The sequence below is a fragment of the Pseudophryne corroboree genome, chromosome 5 (genome assembly GCF_028390025.1).
Source record: "Pseudophryne corroboree isolate aPseCor3 chromosome 5, aPseCor3.hap2, whole genome shotgun sequence".
Classification (NCBI taxonomy): domain Eukaryota; kingdom Metazoa; phylum Chordata; class Amphibia; order Anura; family Myobatrachidae; genus Pseudophryne; species Pseudophryne corroboree.
In genome coordinates, this window is record NC_086448.1 from 128458792 (window position 1) to 128480688 (window position 21897).

Sequence of the window (21897 nt, forward strand, 5' to 3'; positions counted from 1 at the left end):
AATCCACAATCTCCCTCTCTGCGGAACATGGAATACAGTATTAATATTTAACACTATAGATGATCTATTGTATAGGCTGTATCAAACATGTTTAAATAATATGAATAAGTGGTCAGAAAAAGTTAAAAATACTATAATAAATAAATACGCAAACATAATAGAACCAGCACTGCACTTTGTAAGCACACATTTTCCCACCTCATGGTAAGGCTCCTGTCTCTTCTTTCTGGCAGCTACTCTCTGGTCCAGTGCACTGACTGAGGGCTCAGATCCACACACACAGCATACTTGGTAGAAGCAGCTGCTACCACTTGGCATGTTCAGCAGCTCTGCTCTGTCCCTTAAATTGCATGATGTGTTTGCAGCTTTAGTAACCCTATTATATACCCATACCTCCCAACTGTCCCGATTTTCGCGGGACAATCTAATTATTTGGGGACTGTCCCACCAGCGGGCCACAGTCTCCCGCGGTGGGGGGGGGGGGGGACGGCAGTTGGGAGGCTCATGTACTCGATGTTATGCTTAGTAGAGCAGCGGTGAATAGATGCTGTGCGCATCACTGCTCTTCACTGGAGTCAGAGGGAGAGGGGGCATGCCAGCGGCTCACAGAGTCCTCCACGAAGCCACACCCCCTTTTCTTAAGCCACACCTTTTTTGTGTCCCACTTATGACAAGTTGAAAGTTGGGAGCTAAGTATTCCATTGCCATTATCATAATTTGAGCCACTTGCCAAGAAGAGGGGGATTTCCAGGCAACCGGAACCCCCCCCCCCCCCCCTTGCATTTGCCTTTGGACACTGGGACCCAATCTGACAATAAAACTTATTACAGGACCCCATCAAGTTACTACAGAGTGGCTGCCACACATGCATGGTCCGCAGAGGCGCAAAACATAATTGAAGTGACCGCTAATGTGATTACTTAATTTCCTGCACACCGCAGGACCAGCTCCTTTCGGAGGCCTTGTCCCTGCATGAGTTTTTATTTATACATTCCTATGAATGTTAACTTTATACCCCTGTGAAGGCTTTGGGGGTGACAGGGGAGAGACAGTTGGGGACAGCATGGTTGAGACTAGTGTGGGAATCACCATCTGACCTGCGACAAGAGGGGGGAAAAGAGCAATATTCAGAACATGGCACCCAAAGTGTTCGCTCGTCACGCTTTGAGCTCGATGGCTTGCTCCGCGTCGCTCGCCACCAGGTTACTAAAGGAAATAGATGGTGACGCGGATAATGAAACTGCTCTTGCCCCTGTGAGATGGTATTTCCATGGTATTTAACTTTCTCTGAAGAGGATCTAGCCACTACTATGACAGCATGGCTGTGCCCAGGTAATGGGGCATGGCCTAATGTAAGGTGGTATGATCATGCCTCCTTACCAAAAAAACATAATTAAAAAGTTTTTAAGGCGCAGTGAAGCCCTGTGCACTTTATAGGGGCCGTTGCGCGCCACAGCCGGAGCAGATCAGAAGTGGGCATGATGTGATCAGTACAATCAGGCCCGTCTTAACAGCAGTGTAGGCCGCTGGGCACAGCAATGCACTGGGCCCCCTACCCATCCTCCAGCGGTAGGGGTGGGGGGTGCTATCAGCAGTAGCTTCAATGTTCCGCGGGCGGTAGGGGGTGTTCTATCTTCCGCTCAGCATGTAGGACCTGGAGGGAGGGAGAACACTAAACTGTAGAAGAGGCATTGGGATGAATGAAGGGGCCCCGGTACACAGAGGTGTATCTAGGGCTCCAAGCGCCCCTGTTAAAGTAAGGGACCGGTGCCCCCCCCCCATATGTTTGAAATGGGGAAGACCGAAAAAAGCATGTGGCCACACAATAGTACCCCCAATTCAAATTACACCACACAGTTGTGTCCATTATTCACGTTACACCACATAGTAGTACCCTTCAGCCCTCCCTTCCCTGTGTGCCCCTGCAGCAGCCTCAGTCGTCCATTCCCCCTGTGACTCTGCAGCAGCCTGGCCTCAGTCCCCTCCCCCATTGCTTCTGCAGCAGCCATCCTCCCACTGCCATCCCCTCCTCATTCCCTGTTCCTCTGCAGCAGCCCTGGATTATCCTCTTGTATCAGTGGCGGCGGCACCAGTCCCCTCAGTCTACACTCATACTTCAGCGAGCGGACGTCATGACTTTATTATGCTGACTGCAGAGTGATCCCGGTCTCTACAGAGCAGGCACAGGGAGGTCACGGGAGAGGGGACAGCAGCAGCAGCCAGCCAGAGTGGGGTCGGGGGCTGAATTAAGAGAGGAGGGTCCTGAGGTACTTAACCCCTGTGCCCCCTATTAATCTGGCTCTGGGTGGGTCAAATCGGGAAAAAGTAGCACAGAGCTGGTGCTGACCGGCCGATGTCCGGCACCGCACTACAGTTAACCAGCTCTACCATAAATCTGGCTCCTTGCTACCATTAGAGCTGAGGGCCACTTTGCAAGGAATGTTAAATTTGTTTCTTTTTTATACTTTATTTTTTCATGTAAAAACGTGTCCAATGCTCCGAGTTGCCTATTCAGTGCTCTCAGTGGCATGTTGGGGAATGTTAGAGCATGGCCACAGAATAGTACCAGTTTACATTACACCACACAGTAGCGGCCGTAAATCACATTACCCCGCACAGTAGTACGCATTATACACGTTGCGCCAAATAGTAGAGCCCCTTACACACACGGCACTGCTGCATAGTAAGTGATGCCGGGATATCTGAGGAGCCACTCTGAAGTTGAGATCCTGGCAGGACGGGAGAATTAGGATTAGGCTGCAGGGAGGGGATTAGGTTGCAACAGGGAAAGTTAGGGGTGCTAATGTAAACTAAGCCTAAACCCTATCGGGATTTCAGGCAGTTGGGATATGCCGGTGTCGGTATTCTTATTGCCGGCATCCTAACTGCTGGTATCCCGTACCTAACCCCACATAATACCTGGCACAAGCCTCCGCATATGTGAAGACAAGCACTCAGCAATAGCATGCCCACAGATTTAACACAATTTACAAAAAAATTTGGAAACCAAGCCAATACAAAAGCATGAGAAGGTTGTATATGGATGATACTATGACTATAATACAGACCATAAATATTTTACTATACATACAGCATGTAAAAGTCATAGGCAATAAGTGGTTTATAGACAATAATGTAGTTATATGGGATCCGGTCAGGATCCTGGCAGTCGAAATATTGATGCCGGAATTTAGACACTATTTAGAATGCCGGCGCTGGGATCCCGACACTAATCACTATTCCGGCGCCGGGATCCCGACACTGATCACTATTCCGGCCCCGGGATCCCGAACAAGGTTTTGACGAGCCGCCCAAGAGGTAAGTTGACGGGGGCGGGTGGATAGGTTTAGGCTGCGGGAGGAGGGTTAGGCTGTGGGGGGGGGGTAGGGTTAGGCAGCGTGAAGGGGAACGTAGGGCTAGGCAACCCTGGGGAGGGTTAGGTTGGGGGGAGGGAGGGTTAGGGACCACTTCGGAGGGTTAGGGTTAGACTGCAGGGGGGGGGGGGGGGGTGTTAGGGTTAGACTGCAGGGGGGGGGGAGGGTTAGGGTCAGGCTACAGGTAAGGAGGGCTAGGGGGGTTGGAGATTGGTGCCGCTGTTGGTATTTTGACTGCCGACAACCCTAGTGACAGGACACCGATACCATCCCATGATACAGCATTTAAAACGTGTATATAGCGTGGGATGTACATTGCAAAGGTGGAGAACATACTGTAAGTGTCATTTACACGTAATACATATTTAAAAAATGCTGTGTGGAAAATATATTAATAAAGCTTAATAAATATGTACAAATTAATAGTTGCTAACAAACTTAAGTACAGCAATCTCCAATGTGTTTGACATGTTCTTATTTCAAAGTGAAATAAGAACATGTCAAACACATGGCAGATTGCTGTACTTAAGTTTGTTAGCAACTATTAATTTGTACATATTTATTAAGCTTTGTTAATATATTTTCCACACTTCCAACAGTCACACTGAACATAGCATGTGGATTATGTTTTACTTCTACGTCCATCATGGTTTCTCTATTTGGGACGGGTGCAAACGCGTACATATATATATATATATATATATATATATATATATATATATACACATATATATATATATACACACACACACACAGTAGTACACACACACACACACACACACAGCATACATACACTTGGCAGACCAACACATGGCAAACTTACACACACACACACAGCATACATGTACACACACATATCATACATACCCACAGGGCATACTTACTTACGAACACGCACACAGCATACAGTACATATCCGCACACACAAACACAGACACACACAGAGCATACTGTACATGCACATATAGCAAGTATACTGTGCTTACAAAAACCACAGGCTGCTGAAGAGAGGAGCGGTCTGGCCTCTGAAGTCTGAAAGAAGTAATGTGGGCGGAACGCTGCTGCAGGTGGTGGCTGCTGTTTGCTGCTCCCTCTCCCTGGCTGAGCTAGAGTCCGCTGCTCCAGGAACTGCCGCTGACTCATCAGTGAGTGCAAGGAGGCTGTTGGACGGCCAATGTATCTGCCTGCGAAGCCGCAGGAAGGCAGGGTGACAGGCTTAACTTCCGTTTTGCATTCTGCAGTGGAACGCAAATACCGGAAGCACGGCGGCCGGGCCGGGTGGCAGGTGACATACGCGTGCCGAGCACATGGAAGGGTGGGCCAGCCTAGCGGCAATCTCTCCCGCTGTCCCGGTGGCCCAATGTGCCCCTGACTGCATGTTTTATTTCATTCTACCCTCTGGGTAGACACCGCAAGGCGGCTCCCCTCCTCTGCCGGCGCCCCTGGCAAGTGCCATCCTGGCCAAAGGATAGATACGCCCCTGCCGGTACATGACTTCCAGCGTGGTAGGGGACGTGTAATACGCAGGGGAGGGGTGGATAGTGAAGTGGGCTTAATATTCATCATTTTCCAGTGGGAGGGCAGCTTGCTTGACTGCAGATCTAGTTCCTGGAAATAGATTTCTTAGCTTTGAATGTGATAAAAAACTAGAGTCTCACCTTTCACGAGGTACTGGGGACTTGGGGATCAGAGTTCAAAAGCCAGAGCAATCCACCGGCGAAAAGATTAACCTACAAGCCAGGTGTGTGGATCTGGAGCAGGGACCAGCTGCTTGAAGGCTTATATCTCCAGTTCTGGGCATAGTAGAGACAAGCTGCCAGTGTCCACTGAAAGGGGAGAGTGCCATTTTTTTGAGAATTCCCTCAGAAAAACTCTAAGTCACACAGAACCAGAGATATCTGGGGGTATATTTACTAAGATGGGAGTTCTATTGAAGATGGGATGTTGCCCATAGCAACCAATCAAATTGTACTTCTCATTTATCTAGCACCTTCTAGAAGATAATACCTGAAATCTGATTGGTTGCTATGGGCAACATCCCATCTTAAACAGAACTCCCATCTTAGTAAATTTACCCCGAGGCTGGGAAGAGCAAGTAACAGTCTTGGATGGGGCCCACTGTTTCGAAGTCAGATATCTCCGGTTCCCCAATTTTCAAAAACCTGGTACCCCTGGAAAGAGGGGACCCTCAGCTATCAGCCTAGGTCCCTTAGACTCCTGAGGCCCTTGGGCAAGTGCCCATTGAGCACATACGAAAAGACAGCCCTGAGTAGAATCGCTACCCCTCTTTGTGTCACGATCCGGGTATCTGGACGCCATTTCTTACCCATCAGATGCCTCCTAAGGCTGGCTCAGCGCTCCAGGACCGGATTCCATCTGTTATCCTGATGTGTACATTCCTGTATCCTCTCCTGTCACTCTGGGACGCTGTCACAGTAAACGCCATATTACACCTGGCATGGCGTCTCCCGCGGCCTCCGCCGCCGTCCCTGAACTTCTGCATGCAGAGTGTCTGAGTGGCGATTACGTCAGCCGCGGCCTCCGCTGTGTCCGCGTGGTTGGATGTACATCTGTCAGCCTGGCGCCTCCTGTCTCCGGTGGCCGGCGCCGCCATTACTGTTTTCATTACCACATGGATTACAAACCAAACTTCCCTCCAAGTGTCTGCATGGGCGCAGCCATCTTGGATTCTGTCAGCTGATCATTTCCACCAATCTGTTCTCAGTGTTGATAATCTGCATAATTGCCTAGCCAATCCCTTCCTTGCTGCAGGTATAAATACACTGTGCCTGAGCAAGGAAGGCGTCAGTGCTTTGGTTGTCAAACCTAGTTCCTGTTTGTCTCTCTCCTGTGATTGTCTTCCAGGTTCCAGCTCCTGTCTCAAGACTTCCATCATAGAGACCCGCACCAGCATTCCACCTGCGGTGTAGCCTGACTCTCCAATCCATTGTGGATTCATCTGTTTCCAGCTACAACATTACCTGCTTCCAGCTCAGCTTCCAGCAGAGTACAGCTTCCCTTAAAGGGCCGGTGTCCTTTCTACACTTTACCACTCTCCACCGGTATTATTATTTCTCCGCTCTCAAGTTCTACATTTCAGTTCATATTTCATCGCTCCCAAGTTCATTTATTATTTAAACTGGTTCCAGCCAGTATCCACTCCGTGCTAACAACAGTCTGGTTCCAGCCAGTATCCACAGCAGCTGTTTTATCTTCAGCAACCCAGCTTTTCCTGGAACACCAGCTGGCACAATCCTGGGTTATCTCCATTGCTACAGTCGGGCCTGGTAAGGACTTTCCATCTAGAAGATCATAAGAACTATCTCACACTACCAGTGCCCTGTGGCTCCTGCCATCCTGTAGTACCCAGGAACTGTATTTATTCTTTGCTGACTTTTACGTTTTCTTTTACTGCTGCTGTGTTGCGGAGTTGTCATAATAAACATCATTGACTTTTATCCAAGTTGTCGTGGTCATGCCTTCGGGCAGTTATTATTCATGTTACTTACATGTCCAGGGGTCTGATACAACCTCCCAGGTTCCGGTACATCTCAGCCCCTACAACTGAGGCTGCCTCCCGTCAGCTCAGGCCCTCAGTTGTGACGCTTTGCCACTGGCCGGACAGAGGTGGCCGCTGCTGCGGCAGCAGCCTCCCAGCACACTGCTGCCCAAGCTGGGGACACTAAAAAGAAGCTGATAGGCAGGGCTGTTTCTAGCCAATTTGGCTCCCAGTGCGAGATTTAAAAATGCACCCCCCCATGACATAAAAAAATGTGCGCCCCCTTCCCCCCCACACACCTAGATAAAAAAAACTTGCGCGCACACTCAACAAGGGGGCGTGGCCTCATTTAAATGGGCATGGCCTCGTCTGAAAAGACTACCTCACAATCCAGTTTTTGACCCTGCTCCAACAGATCACGACCACCACAGGAAAAAAAAATTCTACCATATTAAGCCCCACACACTAATGCCCCCTGCACCATATTATGCCACACACCGCAATGCCCTTGACACATTAAATCCCCACACTACGCCAGGCAAAAGTCCCCATTTCACACATTACGGCAGGTGTCCCCATTTTACACATTGAGAGAGAGAGAATACTTACAGAGGCGATTACCGCTCTTCGGCCCGCCTCACCAGTCACTCCTCGCGCCGGCATTTCCCTCTTCCTAACTTGGATCCCCCTCTGTACTCCGCTCGGGAGGGGGGGGGGGGGGGGGGGAGTTTCGCGGAGTGACGGGGTTGCGCCGTGGCGTAACGACGCAACCGCATCATTCCCTGAAGCTCTGCCCCCCGAGCGGGTTACTCGGGGAGAAATAGGAGGGGGAAGCAGGGAGCCACAGTTAGTGCCGCGGCGGGCGCCCAGTGCGGTTGCACTGCTCGCCTGCCCCAAGAAACGGCCCTGCTGATAGGTAAGGGGAGGGGAGATTTGCGGACCTGGGCAGTGGGTGGTCAATGGGTGTTCCCCCTCAACAGACAAGTTCCATTCTGATCACTGCTCCCCATGCTGCTGCTTCTTCTCCAACTTACCCCCCCCCCCCACCCCCATAGCACGAGTACCCACAGCATGGCTAGCTGTAGTGGCACAGGTACTGGGTGACATGAAGCAGGCTTACTGTGGGGTACAACAAAGGTGATGCAGTCAATTTACTGTACCTACAAACAAAATCCCAATGGTTAAAATCCCGACAACCATTGACAGACAGTCAAAATCCCGACAAGGTCAAGTTACCAACATTTAAAATGTCAACAGGTCAAAAAGTCGACATGAGATCTGGAGGGGGAATATAATAGTGTGCTAAGCACAGCGAGGCACCGTGCCCGCAGCATGAGTGCAGCGAGCCATGCGAGGGACGCGGTACACTTATACGGTGTCTAGGTCGACATACACACCAAAAAAAACAATGGAAGACCTGTGTCGACTTTTTGACCTGTCAAAGTCAAGGTATTTTTGACCTTGGTATTAAATGTCGATATTTTGACCTTGTCTGTATTTTGACCGTCGGTCAATTGTTGTCGGGATTTTGATTGTAGGTATTACATACTAAACCCCAACAAAGCAACACGGAAGAGGAGCATGGACCCCCATTATGTCTCCTTACCTGCAGCTATGGATTCAGGCCCGCACAGACAGAAAGCTTAGCACTTGCAGCAGGACACTATCCTGCACCCTGAGCAACAACAGGACCAGTGTCACAGGGATGGCGCTGCCAGGACCCAGGATCTCCCCACTGCAGTTATCCTGTGTGTGCAGGCACTACGTTCACGCACAGGGCCATAACTAGATGTGTGCGGTGTGCTCCACACACAGTGCTGCAGGGTAGCAGGCGCTGTTGGTGGCACTTGTCAATTATGAATGACCTAATTCAGGCATGTCCAAACTGTGGACCTCCAGCTGTTGTGAAACTACATATCCCAGCATGCCCTGACACAGTTTTGCTGTCAGAGAATGCTAAAGCTGTCTCAGGGCATGCTGGGATGTGTAGTTTCTCAACAGCTGGAGGGCCACAGTTTGGACATACCTGACCTAATTACTTTCACTTGCAGCTTCCCCCCTTTTTGAAGCCCAGCATCTTCTGACTGCCCCTTTCTCTTACCCCACCCATTTTGTCGCTAATACGTATACACTGTCATGGACCAGGGACTCACCTCCGGTGATGATCTCTGGGGGCTCTTTGTCAGATGGCTAGTGCTGCGGTGGCAGGGGTCTGTGAAGGCCGCTAGTGTGCTGCAGCTGAGAGGGAGCTGGTGACTTTGCGGCCTGCTGCCACTGGAGCACTGTGCAGGATGGCTGCCTGTGTAAGAGCCCATGCTCTGGAGCACTGTGCAGGGAGGTTACCTGAGCAAGATCCCCTTCTCTGGTGTGTCTGCAGTACTGGAGGCCACCATGTTGGAGTCCAATTCATAGTATGTCTAATATTCATCCATTTTGCAAAACTCCTTCAGTGTTCTTCAGTCACGTCTAATAATCATCCACTCTGCAAAACTCCTTCAGTGTTCTTCAGCCAAGTCTAATAATCATCCACTCTGCAAAGCTCCTTCAGTGTTCTTCAATCACGTTAAACAAACATCCATTGTACAAACGCTTTCAAGTGTTCTTTAGCCACATCAATAATCATTCATTATACGAATTCTTGCGATTAACTCTGCTCCACAAATACTCTGCATTCAGGTCTTCCGGAATTCTTCATCTTTGTTCTTCAAATATTTGCTCTTATATGTCTTTTCTTAAATAAAAGTATATGAGAAGAAATTACATGTGTCCTCCTCAGGTTCTCCTTGCAGAAGAATCTACTACTTCTGTTAGCACTCACTAAACGGATTCACAAACTCCACAGTTTGTGACATACAGCATTCATAGACTGGACTTGAGAACTCTTTGCTGTTCAGTCGCACTGTCCTTTAATACATTTCGGTAAGGTATTCTTATATTACCTTTTATAGGCCCATAAGGGGATGTATTTATCATCCCAATGATCACCATCTCGACACAATACCGGCTGCGGAATGGCAGCAGTCTAAATCCCGACAGTGAATATTAAGGCTAGGTTTAGGACATTCTTGCCTACTCTCCCGAATGGCTGGGAGTCTGCCAAAAATCAGGTGGCAGTCCGGGCAAGTCTCATGCATTCCGCTCACCCCCAAAGCCTCCGCTCACAAAGGAAAAGTGGGCAAGGTGATGACGCCATTTGCCCTGAATCACGTCATCATAGCTCCCCCCTGCAATGCCCGTAATGTGGGCATTGTTAAGCGGGGTCAGATGTGACACCCACTTAGGTATGTATCACAAAGTCTCGAAACTCAAGGTTTCACTACAACTTATAACACAATATAATTGAGGTTCTAATAGGCCCTACACACTGTCCGATTTTCAGAAAGATATGAACGATCTCGTTCATAAATGAACGAGAACTCGTTCATATCTTTCAGTGTGGAGACTCCAGCGATGAACGATGCGCGTCCCCGCGCTCGTTCATCGCTGGTCTCCCGTCGGCTGTGCATGCAGGCCAATATGGACGATCTCGTCCATATTTGCCTGCACTTCAATGCAGTCGCGTGACGGGGGGAGTGAAGAAACTTCACTCCCCCTGTCACTGCCCCCCCGCCGCCGGGTCGCTCGTCGGCCGTATCGGCCGTCGGGCACCTCGGCGGCGCATCGTAAAATGTGTAGGGCCCCTAACACGCTCAGTCATAAATGATGCAATCTTCTGCAAAGGATTTAGTTTATTTTTCTGGAACACTTGAAAGTAGGGTTCCACCGCTGTAATAATTTTACTTCTGACAACAATTTAGGTTAATTGCATGCTTAAATCAGAAGCACTGAAATACAAATTAACTTTTGACAATCTTATCACACTAAATTGCCAAGCAGAAACCATTACATCTAAGTAATTTGACAATTGGGGCTACATATTACCTCTAAGTTATAGAGTTTTGAGTGCACTTATTCTAAAAGTCTATTTCCTGAGAACAGTGTGAATTCTGAATCAAATAAAGTTAACGAGAGTTTACAGAATATTGAACACCGCTGACTCTGTCTATCCAGGCAGTTCTGCAGATTTCTCTTCTGCAGACAATAAATTTACATTGTAACAATCCTCCCTCAGTTGTGTAGTAATAACATTTGCTGATTTTTAAATGTCTTGCTGACTGATCCCTGGAGGGCCTCAAGTTTTGGAGATTACTGGCAACAGCTCGTTGACAGGTTTACTAGTTGCGCTACGACTCACAATGCCGGAGACTAATGTGACGTACAGAGGAAGGGGGTCACCTCCTCTGTTAAAATGCCTCTGCTTAAAGGGTCTAAGCTGCTCCTGCCTGCGGCATCTAAACTTTTAGTCAATGCAGGAGGCAAGAGGCCAAATGTAATAAGGTGCGAGACGGCCGGAGCACCGCGATTCCGGCCAAACTCTAAAGTTTTTTTAAAGTAGCAAACATTTACAAGGCAAAACCAGGGCAACAGCGGGGATGACACAGAGTAACAGCAGTATACCTAAGAGGAGCTAAGTACTGTGCATCTGCACGGAACGGTGACATTCTAAACAGTGGCACCCGTCAGGCTGCTCCTGTGCCATGACATCAACGGGTTGGAGGTGGCAGCTCCCAATGGGGGTAATTCAGACCTGATCGTAGCAGCAAATTTGTTAGCAGTTGTGCAAAACCATGTACACTGAGGGGGGTGGGGGTTGGGATATAAAATGTGCAGAGAATTAGAGTTGGGTGGGTTATATTGTTTCTGTGCAGGGTAAATACTGGCTGCTTTATTTTTACACTGCAATTTAGATTTCAGTTTGAACACACCTAACCCCACCCAGATCTAACAGCAGGGTATCCAATTAGCTGTTTTAATTTACCACAGCTAATTGGTTAGCCTGATCTATCCTATTAGCCCCGATAGCTGGCGCTTATCCCTCAATGCTGCCACTTATTGGGGATTGGTTTCACCTGCTTCAGTTGCGATAAGTGTTTCTGCTGCGGGGTACACTGGGCTCCACAAGGATAGACATTGGGGTGTAGAGTAGGATCTTGATCCGAAGCACCAACAGGCTCAAAAGCTTTGACCTTCTTCCCAAGATGCATAGCGCAGCCTCCTATATCACCCCGCCTCCGTGCACAGGAGCCCAGTTTGTAGTTGGTGCTTGCAGTGCAAGCATGTAACAAGAAGAGCTGCTCATAGCAGCTCTATAAAAGCTTTTTCTGAGGAAAAAAGAAGACTACAAGGGCTGCAGCAGAGGCACAGATTGTGCTGGATGTCAGTAGACATTGCCTGCTGCAGCTCCATCTCTCCCCCAACGGCGCTGTACACTCCCGAGCCCTGGTTGCCGGGTACCTACAGCGGAGGCTCCGGTTTTCTTCACGTTAGACACACACGGCTGGGGCTCTCCAGGATCGCGTGGCCGCGCTTCAGGAGGTGGTAAGTGGGTCCCGCTTGCAGGACCCGTTCTTTATCGCGAATCGGCGCGGTCAGTGGGAGGTGGGCCGCGCGCGCTGGCGGTGGACACTGTGGCAGTACAGGCGATCCCACTAGATCACCAGGGCATGGGCGCAGGTCAGGTTTTCTCTCTAAACCGGTTTTTATATCGCCCACAGTACCCGATGGTTTTGCCATGGGCGCCATTTCCAGCAAGTGTTCCCACCCTGGAGCTGCATATCTGTCTTTTCCTCACTCCCTGTCAGTGTCTGCGGCGCCATTATCCCTCAGCTCACTGTTCCTGGGACTGCTTGGGCAAATCCTCCTATGTAAAGCCGGGTGTGGTTCGTTTTATCGACAGTGTCTAGGTCGACAATGTTTAGGTCGACCACTATATGTCGACAGTCACTAGGTCGACATGGATAGAAGGTCGACAGGGTTTCTAGGTCGACATGTGCTAGGTCGACAGGTCTAAAGGTCGACATGAGGATTTTTTTTTTTTTGGTGTCGTTTTCTTCGTAGAGTGACCGGGATCCCAAATTAGTGCACCGCGTCCCCTCGCTTCGCTCGCCATGCTTCGGGCATGGTGCCTTCGCTCCGCTACCGCTTAGCTCGGCACACTTTACCGTTCCAATCGTAGTCCACGTGGATCGTTAAGTATGAAAAAATCCACAAAAAAAAAAAAAAGTGAAAAACTCATGTCGACCTTTAGACCTGTCGACCTAGCACGTCGACCTAGAAACCCTGTCGACCTTCCATCCATGTTGACCTAGTGACTGTCGACCTATAGTGGTCGACCTAGACACTGTCGATCTTCAGACCGGATCCCGTAAAGCCGCCTGGTTGTCAGCGCTGTGCCTTTACATGACACTTAAGTATTCTACCTGCCTTTTTAGACAGTGATAGTTAAGAAAGAGTGCATTTAGTCAGGGTTTTATAGTACAATTACCCAGTGATATACATCCAGTTCTTACTGTGTACTGTTATATCTATTGTTATATAGCTGTGTAAGCTAGTCCAGTGCAGTATTATTGTCAGTAATAACCTCTGCATTATACAAACTGTGACTTTGTGTGTGTGCATTTGATAGCTGAGTGGTGACAAATCCTAATATATATCCTATATTAAACACTCTAAAAGGTTAAGAGACTCAGTACGCTATTGGAGTAAGTGGTACCGTAAGGGTGCGTACTCAGCGTAGCGGACGCTTAGCCGTGGACGAGACGAACGAGCGGCACGTTCGCTCACGGCTTAATGCGTAAAGGCAAGCACGCTATAGGCTGCCGATTACCGTAATGATACGCTGACGCTCACAGAGTTAAAGCTTTGTAACAATACCATAAACAATGTACTTAAATTGTAAACCTTTGTGCAGTGTTAAGGTGTAAATGCAACACAGTGTAACCTTGTTCGTTTAAAAGCTGTATGAGCGACTCTTACGCTCTGAGAACCCTTTTGCAATATAATAAACACTCAAATACCGGTCTAAGGGTCTAACACCTTTTAAGGGAGAGAATGAACATTCAATCGCAAAAGAATACACAATACAAGTTATACACTACCAAACTAACATAAAATACCTAACCGAGTTACTACACATTAAAATACAACAAAGACATAATTACATTTAAAAGGGGGAAAGGAGAGAGAGAATGGCTTACAACAAAATAGGAGATAAATATGGTTGCAGAGAACTTACGCACAAGGGGAACAATCGCAAGCGCCTTTCTGGATATCCAGCTCCCGATTATCAGCGATGAGAACCGTTGAAAAGAGTAGAGAGCTGGCCCAGGTCGGCTTGTCTTTATATACACTTACACACAGTACAGTACAATGGTCCCTACATTCTTATTGTTCATTGGACACAGGAATCCGTCTCCGCATTATAACAAAAGGTCACAGGTTGGTTCATACAGGTGGGCTGTGACTATTTCAAACTGCTCAGGTGGTAGGGAAACTGGGTTTCCCGCCGCATGGGTAATAAAGTGCAAATATAGTAAATGTCCATAAACTTCTTATGTCCATAACTATACGCACGAGCGAGTAATCCGCTTCAAACCAACACCGGAATATTGCTAATTATATTCTCTTCCGATGGATACTAAACACCACTGTGTAACCCCTGTCTGACCTTCGTATCAAACAAAGAGGAATCTCTTTGTCCCTGAACATGCTATATTAACTAAACTTTCAGATTCTATCAAAGGGACCATAATCTACAAAATACATTATATGACTAAATTATGTTACGATTGAGTCGCCCGCTAGACGCACACAAACTCTACCGTAAATGCGCATACCGTGCGCCTGCGAGTGCACGCGACCGCGAGTATACGCACGCATGGGAGAGCTCATGCTCGTGCAGCGGGCACACGCATGAGGTGCATATATGGCAATGTGCAGCGTGATATTTTTCTGACTTTGACAGTCCACCCTTTGGCAGTCACCAATAACTGCCACTTCCTAAAACAGTTCAAAAAGAGAAAAATATATGTGTCACAACTGAGGGCCTGAGCTGACGGGAGGCAGCCTCAGTTGTAGGGGCTGAGATGTACCGGAACCTGGGAGGTTGTATCAGACCCCTGGACATGTAAGTAACATGAATAATAACTGCCCGAAGGCGTGACCACGACAACTTGGATAAAAGTCAATGATGTTTATTATGACAACTCCGCAACACAGCAGCAGTAAAAGAAAACGTAAAAGTCAGCAAAGAATAAATACAGTTCCTGGGTACTACAGGATGGCAGGAGCCACAGGTCACTGGTAGTGTGAGATAGTTCTTATGATCTTCTAGATGGAAAGTCCTTACCAGGCCCGACTGTAGCAATGGAGATAACCCAGGATTGTGCCAGCTGGTGTTCCAGGAAAAGCTGGGTTGCTGAAGATAAAACAGCTGCTGTGGATACTGGCTGGAACCAGACTGTTGTTAGCACGGAGTGGATACTGGCTGGAACCAGTTAAATAATAAATGAACTTGGGAGCGATGAAATATGAACTGAAATGTAGAACTTGAGAGCGGAGAAATAATAATACCGGTGGAGAGTGGTAAAGTGTAGAAAGGACACCGGCCCTTTAAGGGAAGCTGTACTCTGCTGGAAGCTGAGCTGGAAGCAGGTAATGTTGTAGCTGGAAACAGATGAATCCACAATGGATTGGAGAGTCAGGCTACACCGCAGGTGGAATGCTGGTGCGGGTCTCTATGGTGGAAGTCTTGAGACAGGAGCTGGAACCTGGAAGACAATCACAGGAGAGAGACAAACAGGAACTATTTTGACAACCAAAGCACTGACGCCTTCCTTGCTCAGGCACAGTGTATTTATACCTGCAGCAAGGAAGGGATTGGCTAGGCAATTATGCAGATTAACAATACTGACAACAGATTGGAGGAAATGATCAGCTGACAGAATCCAAGATGGCTGCGCCCATGCAGACACTTGGAGGGAAGTTTGGTTTGTAATCCATGTGGTAATGAAAACAGTAATGGCGGCGCCGGCCACTGGAGACAGGAGACGCCAGGCTGACAAGTGCACATCCAACCACGCGGACACAGCGGAGGCCGCGGCTGACGTAATCGCCACTCTGACACTCTGCATGCAGAAGCTCAGGGACGGCGGCGGAGGCCGCGGGAGACGCCATGCCAGATGTAATAAGGCGTTACTGTGACAGCGTCTCAGAGAGACAGGAGAGGATGCAGGAAAGTGAACATTAGGATAACAGATGGGATCCGGTCCTGGAGCGCTGAGCCAGCCTTAGGAGGCATCTGATGGGTAAGAAATGGCGTCCAGATACCCGGATCGTGACAGCACCCCCCCCTTTAGGAGTGGCCCCAGGACACTTCTTTGGCTTTTGAGGAAACTTGGAATGGAATCTCCGGACCAAGGCAGGAGCATGGACATCAGAAGCATTGGTCCATGAACGTTCCTCAGGGCCGTAACCCTTCCAGTCAATAAGATACTGTAGTTGACCGTAACGGTGACGTGAGTCCAGGATCTTGGCCACTTCATACTCAACGCCTCGTTGAGTTTGGACTTTCGGAGTTGGAGGAAGTGAGGAATGAAACCGATTCAAGATCAGCGGTTTCAACAGGGAAACATGGAATGTCCTGGGTATTTTTAAGAAGGGAGGCAACTGAAGTCTGTAAGCAACAGGATTGATGACTTGTTCAATCTTGAAAGGACCGATATAGCGAGGTGCAAACTTCATACTGGGAACTCTTAACCTCAGATTCTTCGTGGATAACCATACCCGATCACCCACCTTGAGAGCAGGAACTGCTCGACGCTTCTTATCCGCAAACTTCTTGTACCTGAACGATGCCTTGAGCAGAGCTGATCGTACGCTCTTCCAGATATTGGCAAACTGATGCAAGGTGATATCCACTGCGGGAACAGAAGTTGCTGGAAGCGGTTGGAACTCAGGGACTTTAGGGTGGAATCCAAAGTTAGTGAAGAATGGTGTTGAAGCAGATGAAGAATGATACTGGTTGTTATGACAGAACTCGGCCCAGGGAAGTAATTGAACCCAGTCATCTTGAGAGGAGGACACATAGATGCGGAGGAAGGCCTCCAAGTCCTGATTCACCCTCTCGGTTTGACCATTGGTCTGAGGATGGTAAGCCGTGGAAAACTTTAGCTTGACTTGAAGGACTTGACATAAACTTCGCCAGAATTTGGCTGTGAATTGAACTCCTCGATCTGAGATAATTTCTTCAGGAAGACCGTGGAGTCGGAAGATCTCTTGTATGAATACTTGAGCCAACTTGGAAGCTGACGGAAGACCGGTGAGAGGAATGAAGTGTGCCATCTTGGTGAACCGGTCAACTACCACCCAGATGGTATTGAACTTGTTGCACATGGGTAAATCTGTAATGAAATCCATCGACAAGTGGGTCCATGGTCGACGGGGAACGGATAGTGGAACCAGTTGCCCCGCAGGCGACTGGCGGGATACTTTATGTTGGGCACACTTTGGGCAAGATGCAATAAACTCCAAGACGTCCTTTTTCAGAGTTGGCCACCAATAGGACCTAGAGATAAACTCCAGGGTTTTTTGGATACCTGTATGTCCGGCAAAACGGGAAGCATGGGCCCAATGCATGAGCTTCTTCCTTAGCATCGGCTTCACAAAACTTTTCCCTGATGGGGGCGTAGAGTCCATCCCTACCATGGAGAATGCCAACGGATTTATAATAGGATGCTTGTCTGAAGACTCTGACTCATTTTCTTGCTCCCATGAGCGGGAAAGGGCCTCGGCCTTGCGATTCTGAGAGCCCGGACAGAACTGGAGTTTAAAGTCGAACCTGGAAAAGAAAAGTGCCCATCTGGCCTGACGAGGGTTGAGACATTGTGCGCCCTTCAGGTATAAAAGGTTCTTGTGGTCTGTAAGTATGGTGATTGAATGAGAAGCTCCCTCCAACAGATACCTCCACTCTTCTAGAGCGAGCTTGATGGCTAGCAACTCCTGGTCGCCAATGGCATAGTTGCGCTCAGCTGGGGAGAACTTCCGGGAGAAGAAACTGCAAGGGTGTAAATGCCCATCTTTAGCCCTCTGAGATAACACCGCTCCTACTCCAACGGAGGAGGCATCCACCTCTAAGATGAAAGGAGAGTCGATGTCAGGCTGTTTCAGAACAGGCGCAGAGATGAACCTTTGTTTTAAAAGATGAAATGCTTGCATGGCTTCTTCAGACCACTTGGACGGGTTAGCACCCTTCTTAGTGAAAGCAGTAATAGGCGCCACAATGGTGGAAAAGTCTCGTATAAACTTTCGGTAATAGTTGGCGAACCCTAAGAACCTCTGGACCCCTTTGAGGGTTAAGGGTACCGGCCAATTTTGGATTGCTTGTAGTTTCTCAGGATCCATCTCTAGTCCGGAACCGGACACAATGTACCCTAGAAACGGAATGGACTTGACTTCAAAGACGCATTTTTCTAATTTGCAATAGAGATGATTGACACGGAGACGGGACAGAACCTCTTTAACCCAAAAACGATGTTCCTCTAAATCGTTGGCAAAAATGAGGATATCGTCTAGATAGACCACGACATGACGGTATAGAATGTCTCTGAAGATCTCATTGACAAAATGCTGGAAGACAGCTGGAGCATTGCTCAATCCGAAGGGCATGACGAGGTACTCATAATGTCCGTCACGGGTGTTAAAGGCGGTCTTCCACTCGTCACCCTCACGGATCCGGATGAGATTGTATGCACCTCTCAAGTCCAGCTTTGTAAAGATGGTAGCTCCGCTAACTCTGTCAAAGAGCTCAGTAATCAGGGGTAAAGGATAACGGTTCTTGATGGTAATGTCGTTCAAACCTCTGTAGTCGATGCACGGCCGCAGACCACCATCTTTCTTTTTTACAAAAAAGAAGCCTGCGCCGGCTGGAGAAGAAGAAGGTCGAATGAACCCCTTTGCTAGGTTCTCTTTAATGTATTCCTCCATAGAATGCGTCTCAGGCAGAGACAACGGATAAGTTCGGCCTCGAGGTGGAACCTTCCCTGGAACGAGATCAATCGGGCAGTCCCATTCTCTATGAGGAGGAAGGATATCAGCAGAAGCTTTACTGAACACATCCGTGAAATCTTGATATGGAGGAGGCGGAACATCAGACGACCTGGGGGAGGAAGAACAGACAGGCAATACTTTAAACAAACATGTCTCAGCACAGGAGGAACCCCATGCCAGGATTTGCGTAGTCGTCCAATCAATTGTAGGATTGTGAAGACGGAGCCATGGAAGGCCCAGGACCACAGGATGTGTGGCTCTTGGAATCACTAAAAAAGAAATAAATTCAGAATGAAGAACTCCCACTCTCAGACGAACTGGTAGAGTCCTTAGGGAAATAACTGCATCAAAAATCTTGCTGCCATCCACGGCAGTTAAGGAGATGGACGAAGGAAGTCTCTCGGTGGGTAGGGACCACCGTTTAACATAGGCTTCGGTAATAAAGTTCCCAGCTGCTCCGGAATCAAGGAGGGCAATGACGTTCCGATAACGTTGAGCAATTTGGAGCGACACTGGGAGATTACAATCATGAGGAGATGGAGAGGAGATCATTACTCCTAGCCGGCCCTCTCCTGGGCGAGCTAGGGTTTGGAGTTTTCCCGGACATTCGGGACAGGCATTGATGGTGTGAGACGGAGCTGCACAGTAAAGACAAAGAGACTTTGAGAGACGTCTTCGGCGCTCAGCAGGAGTTAAACGGGAACGGCCAATTTGCATGGGCTCATCTTTAGTTGGTGACAGTTGGCGAGGAGGAGGAGCAGAAGATTTTGGAGCAGATGATCTTCCACGCTCAATTGCTCTCTCTCTGAAACGTAAATCAACTTTCGTGCAGAGTGAGATTAGCTCATCTAACTTAGAAGGTAAGTCTCTGGTAGCTAACTCATCTTTAATACGCTCAGATAAGCCATGCCAGAATGCAGCATACAGGGCCTCGTCGTTCCATGCCAGTTCGGATGCCAGGATCTGGAACTGTATCAGATATTGTCCTACAGTACGTGACCCCTGGCGTAAACGGAGAATCTCGGATGAAGCTGAGGTTACCCGGCCTGGCTCGTCGAAGATGCGCCTGAATGTTGACACGAAGGCAGTGTAGGAAGATAGCAGGGTGTCGGACCTCTCCCATAACGGTGATGCCCAATCAAGGGCTGAGCCACTGAGAAGAGAAATAATGTAGGCAATTTTTGTACGGTCACTGGGAAAATTGCCAGGTTGTAGCTCAAACTGAATCTCACACTGGTTGAGAAATCCCCTGCAGAATCTTGGAGATCCGTCAAATTTTGCTGGCGTTGGAAGATGAAGACGTGGAGCAGAAATGGGTAAGGTGGGTGGGGTTATAGCTGGAGTCACTGTGGTTGACGCACCAGACGCGCCTGATCCACGGAGAGTTGTCTGAATCCCATCCAGCCGAGTAGAGAGATCCTGGAGCAGCGGATGATGTGGCCCTGTGCAGCCTCCTGATGTTCTAGTCGGGCTGCCAGTTCTTGCATCGGCCTGGCCGCTTGATCCTGGTCTCCGGCTGGATTCATTAGGTCAGTGCTTACTGTCACAACTGAGGGCCTGAGCTGACGGGAGGCAGCCTCAGTTGTAGGGGCTGAGATGTACCGGAACCTGGGAGGTTGTATCAGACCCCTGGACATGTAAGTAACATGAATAATAACTGCCCGAAGGCGTGACCACGACAACTTGGATAAAAGTCAATGATGTTTATTATGACAACTCCGCAACACAGCAGCAGTAAAAGAAAACGTAAAAGTCAGCAAAGAATAAATACAGTTCCTGGGTACTACAGGATGGCAGGAGCCACAGGTCACTGGTAGTGTGAGATAGTTCTTATGATCTTCTAGATGGAAAGTCCTTACCAGGCCCGACTGTAGCAATGGAGATAACCCAGGATTGTGCCAGCTGGTGTTCCAGGAAAAGCTGGGTTGCTGAAGATAAAACAGCTGCTGTGGATATTGGCTGGAACCAGACTGTTGTTAGCACGGAGTGGATACTGGCTGGAACCAGTTAAATAATAAATGAACTTGGGAGCGATGAAATATGAACTGAAATGTAGAACTTGAGAGCGGAGAAATAATAATACCGGTGGAGAGTGGTAAAGTGTAGAAAGGACACCGGCCCTTTAAGGGAAGCTGTACTCTGCTGGAAGCTGAGCTGGAAGCAGGTAATGTTGTAGCTGGAAACAGATGAATCCACAATGGATTGGAGAGTCAGGCTACACCGCAGGTGGAATGCTGGTGCGGGTCTCTATGGTGGAAGTCTTGAGACAGGAGCTGGAACCTGGAAGACAATCACAGGAGAGAGACAAACAGGAACTAGGTTTGACAACCAAAGCACTGACGCCTTCCTTGCTCAGGCACAGTGTATTTATACCTGCAGCAAGGAAGGGATTGGCTAGGCAATTATGCAGATTATCAATACTGAGAACAGATTGGAGGAAATGATCAGCTGACAGAATCCAAGATGGCTGCGCCCATGCAGACACTTGGAGGGAAGTTTGGTTTGTAATCCATGTGGTAATGAAAACAGTAATGGCGGCGCCGGCCACTGGAGACAGGAGACGCCAGGCTGACAAGTGCACATCCAACCACGCGGACACAGCGGAGGCCGCGGCTGACGTAATCGCCACTCTGACACTCTGCATGCAGAAGCTCAGGGACGGCGGCGGAGGCCACAGGAGACGCCATGCCAGATGTAATAAGGCGTTACTGTGACAGCGTCTCAGAGAGACAGGAGAGGATGCAGGAAAGTGAACATTAGGATAACAGATGGGATCCAGTCCTGGAGCGCTGAGCCAGCCTTAGGAGGCATCTGATGGGTAAGAAATGGCGTCCAGATACCCGGATCGTGACAATATGTCATGTATAATACATTTCTATGATTGGGTAGGGGAGAAGAGAAGAAGGTGGGAAAACGGTATGACCTAGTGAGATAGTAGAAGCATGTGTGTATGAATCCATGTTTGGGGGGTCATGTATCATCGTGCCGTACGTGTTTTAAATCAAGCTTCGAGGTACAGGTTGAGTATCCCATATCCAAATATTCCGAAATACGGAATATTCCGAAATACGGAATTTTTTGAGTGAGAGTGAGATAATG